The sequence below is a fragment of the Eriocheir sinensis genome, unplaced genomic scaffold, assembly GCF_024679095.1.
Source record: "Eriocheir sinensis breed Jianghai 21 unplaced genomic scaffold, ASM2467909v1 Scaffold425, whole genome shotgun sequence".
Taxonomy (NCBI): Eukaryota; Metazoa; Arthropoda; class Malacostraca; order Decapoda; family Varunidae; genus Eriocheir; species Eriocheir sinensis.
The window spans coordinates 360243-371045 of record NW_026111749.1 but is presented as its reverse complement, the minus strand read 5'-3'; the positions used below and the strand labels follow the sequence as shown (position 1 = coordinate 371045).

Here is a 10803-nt window from a genome sequence, read left to right as displayed (position 1 = left end):
TAGAAAGGACAGTTTGGGCACAGCGATTCTTAAGGTGTGTTACTGGGCGCTGGCAACCTGCTGCGTCAGATTGCACGGATAATTTATGGTAGTGGCCTCTGCGCAGGAAACACTCGTCGGGCTCAGTAATAAATAACAACATATAACAATAGCAAATAGTCACACCACGGTTTACCAGCATAATTTGTAATGTTATTTTGCTTACAAACAACAAAGCCAGATTGTCGTACACGGCTTCTCATATTTACCAATTTTCAACCCCAAAAACATCTGGACCCAATAACTACATTAATTTACAGTTCTCAATAAAATAATTAATTCCTGCTGTTTCTTGTCCATAGTTAAGCATCAGAAACCAGTAAATAGGGTCCTCTGAGTACGACAATCTGGCAAGCTGGCTCACAAACCCCAAAAACTCACAAACCAAAATGAATGCACACTGTACTGCTCAAAACACCAAGAACACACACTACAGCACAGGCGTAAGTGTTCAGGAGGGCTTGAGTGCCACCTCTGTGAGTGTACAATGCTGACTGAGACCCCATCCACATTGTTTTATGCTCTGAGCACGCTCATCTTGCAGCGAACAAAAGGCTGCCGCCTTCAATTTGTACAAGCAGGATGCTGCTCCTACACCACTTGTATTTAAATCATTAATTACTCACTTATTTTTAAATGATCTTTTGGCATCAAAGAATGTAAACTAAGTTTTTATAAAAGGTCATTTTAGACTTAAATGGAGGAAGTAATGTATGCCCTGTAACTTACGTGTGATGAATTACTTAAAAGTTCTCTGGCATCCCTACTGCTGAGACGTTAAATGGATTAGTTTTGTTAAAATGGTCATCATGAATCTTGGAATTAGTTTAATTTATTTATTACATTTTTCTTGATTTTCCCTCTCATGGTACTTTTTCAAAGCAATTACTGAACTTACTTCAAAGTTTAATAAATTAATTTGCTTTAGCCAGAATTTTAAAAAATCAATAATTATATAAGGAAATTGTACAATCCCAAAACTTTCCAATATTTTATTTGCTGGGTAACTTTTCTAAAGTAAATAATCATCAAATATCAATACGGATACAATGACAAAGAGCCACCTTGATAGTAGTGGCCATAGAGTGGCATTTTGAAAATAGAGTTGCTATCCAAGGTTACCGTAAGCTCCTACATGTATGGCATGTCATAAACTGCCTACAATTTTATTAGTGGTACAGTGTTGCTGTGTTGAGTGGGGATATCCCCTTCCAAGGTGCAGAACTTTATATTTTTTCTTCTGTGAACTGTAGCAGCCACTTTTTGTTTCACTCCTGCAGCTTGGTGATGTATTCTTGTAGGAAATCAGCAGTCATGGGGTTATGAACACCCAAATTCTTTATTTTTTCGGAGGCAAAATCACTCCCAAGCTTCCCCTTTCATTAGGAGCTGACCAGCCGCCCCAGAGAGCCCAGCGACCACACCCTGCAAGACAGCCTGCTCATCCTGGGACACACACAGCCTCACCGTTCAGGCAGGAGACTGACGGGTAGGTCACGCCTGGAGAGAGAGAGAGAGAGAGAGAGAGAGAGAGAGAGAGAGAGAGAGAGAGAGAGAGAGAGAGAGAGAGAGAGAGAGAGAGAGAGAGAGAGAGAGAGAGAGAAATAGTGAAGATGTGTAACAATTGGCTTTGAAATAAGGCATAATGCCCTTCCCTTCCCTTCCTGTCCCTCCCCTTCCCTGCCTTTCCCTCCCCGTCTCTTCTGATCAGTTCCCTTCCCATCCCTTCCCCTCCCTTCCTTTCCCTCCCCATCCCTTCCCATCCTTTCCCTTCCCATCCCTTCCCTTCCCTTCCCTTCCTTTCCCTCCCCTTCCCCTCCCTTCCCATCCTTTCCCTTCCCATCCTTTCCCTTCCCATCCCTTCCCATCCTTTCCCTTCCCATCCTTTCCCTTCCCATCCCTTCCCATCCCTTCCCTTCCCTTCCCATCCCTTCCCTTCCCTTCCAATCCCTTCCCTTCCCTTCCCTTCCTTTCCCTTCCCTTCCCTTCCCTTCCCTTCCCTTCCCTTCCCTTCCCTTCCCTTCCCTTCCCTTCCCTTCCCTTCCCTTCCCTTCCTTTCCATCCCCCTCCCTTCCCATCCTTTCCCTTTCCTTCCCTTCCCTTCCCTTCCTTTCCATCCCCCTCCCTTCCCATCCTTTCCCTTCCCTTCCCTTCCCTTCCCTTACCATCCTTTCCCTTCCCATCCCTTCCCTTCCTTTCCCTTCCCATCCTTTCCCTTCCCATCCCTTCCCTTCGACCCTTACCGACGAAGATTGTTTATCACCTCAACCGCCGGAGGTTAGAAGGACCGAAAAGATGTTAAGTGGCGTGCTCATCGTTGAAAGTGACATTTTATGCACAATTGAAAAGATTAAAGTAAGCAAAGCTCCTGGTCCAGACAAAATTACCCCTAGGGTCTTAAAAGAAATCAAACATCAAATTTGTAAACCGCTCTCCATCATATTCAATAAATCTTTAACAGCTGGAAAAGTTCCGTCGGATTGGAAACTTGCAAATGTCACACCAATTTTCAAAAAGGGGGACAAGTCTCATCCAGGAAACTATCGACCAATTAGCCTGACATCTATTGTTTGTAAGTTAATGGAGAGTATCATTCGCGACAATATGGTGAAATTCTTCGAAGAAAATAGTATAATAAATAATTCGCAACATGGCTTCCGTAGTAAACGTTCGTGTTTGACTAACTAACTTGATTTTTTTCACTATATTTTTGAGGTGTTCGATGAAGGCAGATCAGTAGATATCATATATCTGGATTTTCAAAAGGCATTTGATAAGGTCCCCCACCAACGATTGCTCAGCAAACTACTGGCGCACGGTATCTCGGGTAACATTCACAATTGGTTGGACTGTCTCTCTGAGCGGAAACAGAGAGTAGTTCTAAACGGTGTTACATCTAACTGGCTCGATGTCAAAAGCGGCGTACCTCAAGGATCAGTGCTTGGCCCCATGCTCTTCTTAATTTATGTTAATGATATCAATGATGGGCTCACTTGCAAAGTATCAAAATTTGCTGATGACACAAAAATTGCTAGTAAAGTAACTGCGACACTCGACGAAGAAGCTTTACAATCAGATCTAGATCGACTTGCACGTTGGGCCAATCAATGGCAAATGAAATTTAACGTTGACAAATGTAAAGTGTTGCACATCGGAAAAAATAACAATCGCGTTCGGTACGTAATGAATGGCCTACAACTTTCTGCAGTAAGTAAAGAAAAGGATCTTGGAATCACTATATAAAGCGATTTAAAGCCCGGTCAGCATTGTTCAGAGGTAGTTAAAACTGCAAACAAATTGGTTGGCTTCATTGGACGAGTCTTTAATAATAAATCGGAAAAAGTAATATTAAAACTGTATAATTCGTTGGTACGACCGTCTAGAGTACTGTGTACAGTTTTGGTCTCCGTACTACAGAAAAGACATAGAAAAGATGGAACGGGTCCATCGAAGAGTAACAAAGATGATTCCTAGGTTGAGAAATTTGTCATATGAACAAAGACTTAAAGGACTAAATTTATTCAGCCTATCAAAACGAAGAATGCGAGGCGATCTAATAGAAGTGTTTAAAACGTTTAAAGGATTCAGTGATATTAATGCGGAAGATTACTTTGCAATTGATCGATCAAATAGAACAAGAAGAAATCACAATTTGAAGATAAGTGGTAAAAGATTCTCGTCGCACGAAGCTAAACACTTCTTCTTCAATCGAGTTGTTAATGTTGGAACTCTCTACCTTGTGATGTCGTTGATAGTACAACAGTTACGGCCTTCAAGAATAGATTAGACAAGTGTTTTGAATCCAACCAGCAACTAAGATATTACTCATTGTCGTAATAACGTTAAGTTCTTTGGAATACTGGTGTCCTTGTCCGCCTTTATCACCCGGTTAGTGGTAGCAGTAATGGTAGTTCTTTCCTCTTTCCTACATAAATTCCATGCAGTTTTTCCATGCTGCATGGTTCTTTTTCCTTTCCTGCCAGCTTTGGCTGGAGGGATGGGGGGGTGGGGAGGAGCCTTCGCCTTTGCTGTCCTTCATCTTCCACCTTTGATTAGATAGTTAGTGTAGCTTGTCACAAACAACCTCGTAAGGACCAGCAGGTCTGCTGTTGTTTGTTCTTTCTTTGTGTTCTTTTGTATTCCTTTGTGTTCCTTCCCATCCCATCCCATCCTTTCCCTTCCTATCCCTTCCCTTCCCATCCCTTCCCATCCCTTCCCTTCCCTTCCCTTCCCCTCCCTTCCCTTCCCTTCCCATCCCTTCCCTTCCTTTCCCTCCCCCTCCCTTCCCATCCTTTCCCTTCCCTTCCCATCCCTTCCCATCCCATCCCATCCCTTCCCATCCCATCCCATCCTTTTCCTTCCCATCCCTTCCCTTCCCATCCCTTTCCTTCCCTTCCCTTTCCTTCCCATCCCCTCCCTTCCCTTCCCTTCCCATCCCTTCCTTTCTCTTCCCATTCCTTCCCTTCCCATCCCATACCTTTCCTTCCCTTCCCATCCCTTCCCTTCCCTTCCCATCCCTTCCCTTCCCATCCCTTCACTTCCTTTCCCTCCCTTTCCCTTCCCATCCTTTCCCTTCCCTTCCCTTCCCTTCCCATCCCATCCTTTCCCTTCCCTTCCCTTTCCTTCCCATCCCTTCCCTGCCCATCCCTTCCCTTCCCATCCCATCCTTTCTCTTCCAATTCCTTCCCTTCCCATCCCTTTCCTTCCCTTCCCATCCCTTCCCATCCCATCCCTTCATTTCCCTTCCCTAACCCTCTCTTCCCTTCAAAAACCTTCCCATCCCTTCCCTTCACTTTCCTTCTCTTCCCTTCCCTTCCTATCCCTTCCCTTCCTTTCCCTCTCCATCCCTTCCCATCCCTTCTCTTCCCATCCCTTCTCCTCCCATCCCCTCCCCTCCCCTCCCCTCCCATCCCTTCTCTTCCCTTCCCATCTCTTCTCATCCCATCCCTTTCCAATCCTTCCCATCCCTTCCCTTCTCTGACACCCAGCATGGCTTCAGAAACAAGCGCTCTTGCCTAACGAATTTATTAGACTTCTTCCAAGGTATATATAAGAACTGGGATGCCCACATCCCCAGTGATGTTATATACCTGGACTTTCAGAAAGCCTTCGACAAGGTACCGCACGAGCGACTCCTTAAGAAACTGCACTCGGCGGGCATCGGAGCCAATCTGATCGCGTGGATAAGAGATTGGCTCACCGACAGAAAACAACGAGTACTACTCAACGGACAGCCTTCCGATTGGCTTCCAGTCACTAGTGGAGTGCCTCAAGGGTCAGTGCTGGGACCCATCCTCTTTATCATGTATATCAACGACCTAGAATCAGGACTGAAATCCACAATATCGAAATTTGCTGACGACACCAAGGTGGGTGGAGATGCCCTCACAAAGACCGACTGCGAAATCATTCAGAAAGACCTCAATCACTTTATATAATTGTCGGAAAAATGTCAAATGTCTTCTAATGTTGACAAATGCAAAGTCATGCACATTGGATCCAGAAATAGTAACCACACATACATCATGAATGGGAGACCTCTGCAAGCGATGCAGGAGGAAAAGGATCTTGGAGTCACTATCAGCAGTGACCTGAAACACGCGAATCACTGTAAAAAAGCATACAACAAAGCCAACACTATGCTCGGGTTCATAGCGAGGAACTTCGAGTGTAAAACACCAGACGTGATGCTATCCTTGTATAATTCCATGGTAAGACCGCACCTCGAGTATGCAGTACAGTTCTGGTCTCCTAATTACAGAAAGGACATTGCTTTGCTGGAAAGGATTCAACGACGCGCCACAAAGATGATTCCAACCTTAAGGGCTCACCCGTACGAGGAACGACTCAAGCGACTCAATCTCTTTACATTGGAGAAAAGACGCCTACGAGGGGATATGATTCAAGTCTTCAAGTACCTGAAAAAGTTCAATAACATCGATTACTCCAAATTCCTTGAACTGCAAACCAACCTAAGAACTAGAAATAACGGCTTACCCATTCAGTCAAGTCGATGTAACACAGACATTGGAAGGAGTTTCTTTTCAAACCGAGTCATCCGCCACTGGAACAATCCTCCCTCAGAAGAAGTAAATGCGAATACCATCAACTCCTTCAAATATAGAATCGACCGTCACTTCGCTGCGTCGGGAATAAACTGAATATTGAGGTGTTGTCATCTGCTCCTCAATATTGAGGTGCTTTCATCTGCTCCTCAATATTGAGGTGCTTTCATCTGCTCCTCAATATTGAGGTGCTTTCATCTGCTCCTCAATATTGAGGTGCTTTCATCTGCTCCTCAATATTGAGGTGCTTTCATCTGCTCCTCAATATCGAGGTGCTTTCATCTGCTCCCCAGGCCCCAAGTGGCTGTCGAGCAGATTAAATCACCCAAGCGGGTGACCTCGTAATGAGCCAATATGCTTTATGTTGCCTGCACTTCCATATGTCCATGTTTCCTTGTCTCTCCCTTTTTCTTCCACTACTGTCTCTCCTTCATTCCTCTCTCTTATCTCCTCCTCCTCCTCCTCCTCCTCCTCCTCCTCTTTCTTCCTGTCTTTCCCAGTTCCTGTTATTTATTCCCTAATGTTTCTTTCTCTCCTTCTCGTTCTTCCCTTCTCCTTTCTTTCTCTCCCTTCCTTTCCCTCACGCTCCCTTTCTCTCCCCTCTTTCTGTTTCCTCCTTCTTCCCTTTCTTTCTCTCTTCCTCACCTCTATAGTCATTTTCTCTGTCCCTCCCTCCCTCCCTCCCTCCCTCCCCATTCTACTGGTTTTTGGGAACTTAAAATACAGTTTGATAGGTATTACATTATCAATAGCATCATCTTGTTGCAGAAAAAACTAGTACACTTTTTTGGGGAAATAATAGACATTTTCTCTTCCTATTATTCAGCCCTCACTATGATGCCCTTAAGGCGTTCAAGTCCTAGGCAGGAGGAAATAGCCAAGGCCTCCCAGCTGTTGATAAGTGTGCTGGGATATGTTACAAGAGTGAGGGTAACATGGCAGGGAAGGACTTAGCCATGTTACAGCAGGGCTCAGGCTCAGGGTTTTAATGGTGCTGTTTTGACGTTAGGATGTGAACTGAATGTACTATTGTTATGGCACCAAGGATCAATGTTTACACAGTCCATTAATTCCTAACCTGATTTGTTGCAGGACGAGAACAACAACAACAACAACAACAAGAGGAGGAGGGGGAGGAGGGTGGTACACAGGAGTGACTGGTGAGTGTTCATTTATCATTAATTTCCTTGTTCCTTCTTGTGTTCAGTTTATTCCTACAATAGTTTCTTTTGTGATAAATTCCTTGCCTTCTTTTTTTCCCCATGTACACCTCCGTCTTCTTCCTATCACATTACACGCTCCATTTTTTTTTCCATGTACAGCTCCGTCTTCTTCCTGTTACTTTCCACACTCCTCCGTCTGTCCCCCTCGTCTGGTATTGTTTCATTGAACATTCCTTTGTTTGTAGTGTGTGTGTGTGTGTGTGTGTGTGTGAGGTGTGGCGGTGTGGGTCAGGTCACCTCCCTAAGGGACAGGCAGGCCACACCAAGCACTGGCTCAGGAAATACAGGTAAACTCACCCACACTTACCAGAACAGTACAACACACAAACAAAAGATTATTCTCACTATATAATTATTATAGTCCGTTTCATTCCCAGACCAGCACAGCTCACCTGAAAAATAGCCATATACTTTCAATTCTAGCAAACACCTTAACCACTCAGAAAAGCAGAGAAAAGTAATTATGGTCTTAGGAACGTTACATAGTGCCATTGTCTCTTATTATGATGGAAAGAGGAATGAAATGTGAAGAGATCCAAGGTGTTTCTGTGTTGAAGGCACAGGCTGCCTGGCCCACTCCTCTTAAAACACGCTTGCCATTTTCTGGAATGATGGAGTTGGCTTCTCTTACTCTCAAAGTTAAATTTCAAGTTAAAAACACAATTTATAAGCATTTAAATGTAAATCTGATTGTATCGTTTGTTTACTACACCTCTGAGGCCATATGACCGTTTCAACGCCACAGAGTAGATGAACTGGGTTTTGATGGATGGTTCTCCATTTCTTGGCACCGAGGTCGTGTAAAACTATCACCACCATCACAAGACAGTTCATGGTCCATATTTATAAGCGTCTCTAGCTCCTATATAACTATTTTCAAGGCCACAGAATAGATTATCCAGATTTTCATGTGTAACTCTCCATTTCTTGGCACTGAGGCTGTAAAACCATCACCACCATCACAAAACAGTCCCGGCAAGTTCTAGGAGAGGCTTTTCAAACATCCATATTATAACTGTTAAAAATACCTTAAATTCACTGAGAAATAATGCATACCAAAGACCAGGTTATAAATGTTTGTACCCTTTTTTTATTCCATGCCCAGAGGCAGGAGACTGTCAGTAGCAGGAGGGAGGGAGTTGACGACACAAAGAGCCTTGTGTGTGTGTGTGTGTGTGTGTGTGTGTGTGTGTGTGTGTGTGTGTGTGTGTGTGTGTGAAATACAGGAAAAGGGCCATACTAAGCTCATGTGCGGGTTGGTCACAGCTAGAGAGAGAGAGAGAGAGAGAGAGAGAGAGAGAGAGAGAGAGAGAGAGAGAGAGAGAGAGAGAGAGAGAGAGAGAGAGAGAGAGAGAGAGAGAGAGAGAGAGAGAGAGAGACAGAGAGAGAGAGAGAGAGAGAGAGAGAGAGAGAGAGAGAGAGAGAGAGAGAGAGAGAGAGAGAGAGAGAGAGAGAGAGAGAGAGAGAGAGAGAGACAGAGAGAGAGAGAGAGAGAGAGAGAGAGAGAGAGAGAGAGAGAGAGAGAGAGAGAGAGAGAGAGAGAGAGAGAGAGAGAGAGAGAGAGAGAGAGAGAGAGAGAGAGAGAGAGAGAGAGAGAGAGAGAGAGAGAGAGAGATGAAACAAAGAATAAAAGAATATAACAAGAGAGAGAGAGAGAGAGAGAGAGAGAGAGAGAGAGAGAGAGAGAGAGAGAGAGAGAGAGAGAGAGAGAGAGAGAGAGAGAGAGAGAGAGAGAGAGAGAGAGAGAGAGAGAGAGAGAGAGAGAGAGAGAGAGAAGGAGAGAGATTACATTACAGCCTAGTACTCCTGCAGTAAGCGGTGCCTGGCGTTACCTGAATTTCCTGTTGTCCCTCTGCCTCCACCTCCTCCTCTCTCACTCCAGCTGCCAACCCTCACTCACTCACTCACTCCGCCAGTTGAGTCTTCTGTACCCCCACTTGTTTTCCCGGCCTGAGAATACCCCGCCAGGACTCCTTGTAATCACTGTCATGGTTTGCAGGTGGGTGTTTGGTGACCCAGGGCGTTGAGGGAAGCCAGACGCTCTCCTATAGGGCTTCAGGCAGATACAACTCCCTCATCACCTGCTTCACTCCAGCCCAGACTTTGCCACTCACACCCAACAGCTTCATCTTAAGGTGGGACTGGTTAGGTTACGTTAAGTTTAGGGTATCTTAAAACACAGGATAGGCGGGAACTTAGGGTATGAATTCATAAAGAATGACCTCACTTTGTTGTATAGAAAGTCTCATTAGTAAGGAAGCATAGATGAGTTTTCTGAGTCAAGACCTGTAGTAACTGTTTGGGGTTTTGTTAGGCTATGTTGGGTTAAGTTTAGGGTATCTTCAGACACATGATAGCCAGCACCTTATGGTATAAATCAACAAGAGTCAAGGTCTTTAGTGTTTGTTTTGGTTTTGTTAGGTTATGTTAAGTTTAGGGTATCCTCAAACACAGGATAGCTATCACCTTATAGTATAATTCAATGAAGAATGACCTCATTTCGTTGTATAGAAAGCCTCATTAGTAAGGAAGCATATATGAATTCTCTGAGTCAAGACCTATAGTAACTGTTTGGGGTTTTGTTAGGTTAAGTTAAGGGTATACCTTCAAACACATGACAGCCAGCACCTTATGGTATAAATCAACAAAGAATGACCTCACTTTCTCCTATCCAAATCCTATGCATGTTTAGTAAGGCACCAACTTCTACTGATACAAATTAATTTATTGACATCTCTATTCTTTAATGTGTGTGTCTCAGAACACTGAAGGTAAATCTCAACGTCAATCATAACAAAATCCCTTATGCAAGATTTAAGCAGCATTTTCACTCTTTCATCCCTATACTGTCCAAATCCCTTGTGCAAGATTTAAGCAGCATTTTCACTCTTTCATCCCTATACTGTCCAAATCCCTTGTGCAAGATTTAAGCAGCATTTTCACTCTTTCATCCCTATCCTGTCCAAATCCCTTATGCAAGACTTAAGCAGCATCTTCACTCTTTCATCCCTATACTGTCCAAATCCCTTATGCAAGATTTAAGCAGCATCTTCACTCTTTCATCCCTCATGCTGGTAAACTGGAACAATCTTCCTTCGTCTGTATTTCCTCCTGCGTACGACTTGCACTCTTTCAAGAGGAGAGTATCAGACACCTCTCCTTCCGAAATTGACCTCTCTTTTGGCCACTCCTCTGAATGCTTTTATAGGAGCAGTGCCTAGTGGGCTTTTTTCTTTATTGTTTCCTTGTTTTACCCTTACACTTTTGACTGAAAAAAAAAAAAATAGGACCCAGCGTACCATGAAAGAAGCAGATAATCTGACATTTGATTTTGGTGATAGGGTCATGTGGGTGTATAAACCCACTAATCCTCAACACACAACTACTACTACTACTGGGAGACTGGGAGGAGTTTCTGGTGGAGAAGGGAGGGGAGAAAGGCCAGTGGGGAGAGGAGGAAAGGAATGGGAGGGAAA

At 44.1% G+C, this 10803-nt stretch overlaps 1 long non-coding RNA gene across 1 annotated transcript in view; it reads left to right on the top strand.

Annotated features, from left to right (window-relative positions):
• Nucleotides 1-199: 199 nt before the first annotated feature.
• The window catches only part of LOC126992245 (uncharacterized), a 26796-nt gene continuing 16192 nt past the window's right edge, over nucleotides 200-10803 (top strand). Inside the window, exons 1-4 of the long non-coding RNA XR_007746384.1 lie at nucleotides 200-482; nucleotides 1426-1528; nucleotides 7197-7264; nucleotides 9327-9462. This is a non-coding gene — a long non-coding RNA (uncharacterized LOC126992245). The remainder of the gene's footprint in view (nucleotides 483-1425; nucleotides 1529-7196; nucleotides 7265-9326; nucleotides 9463-10803) is intronic.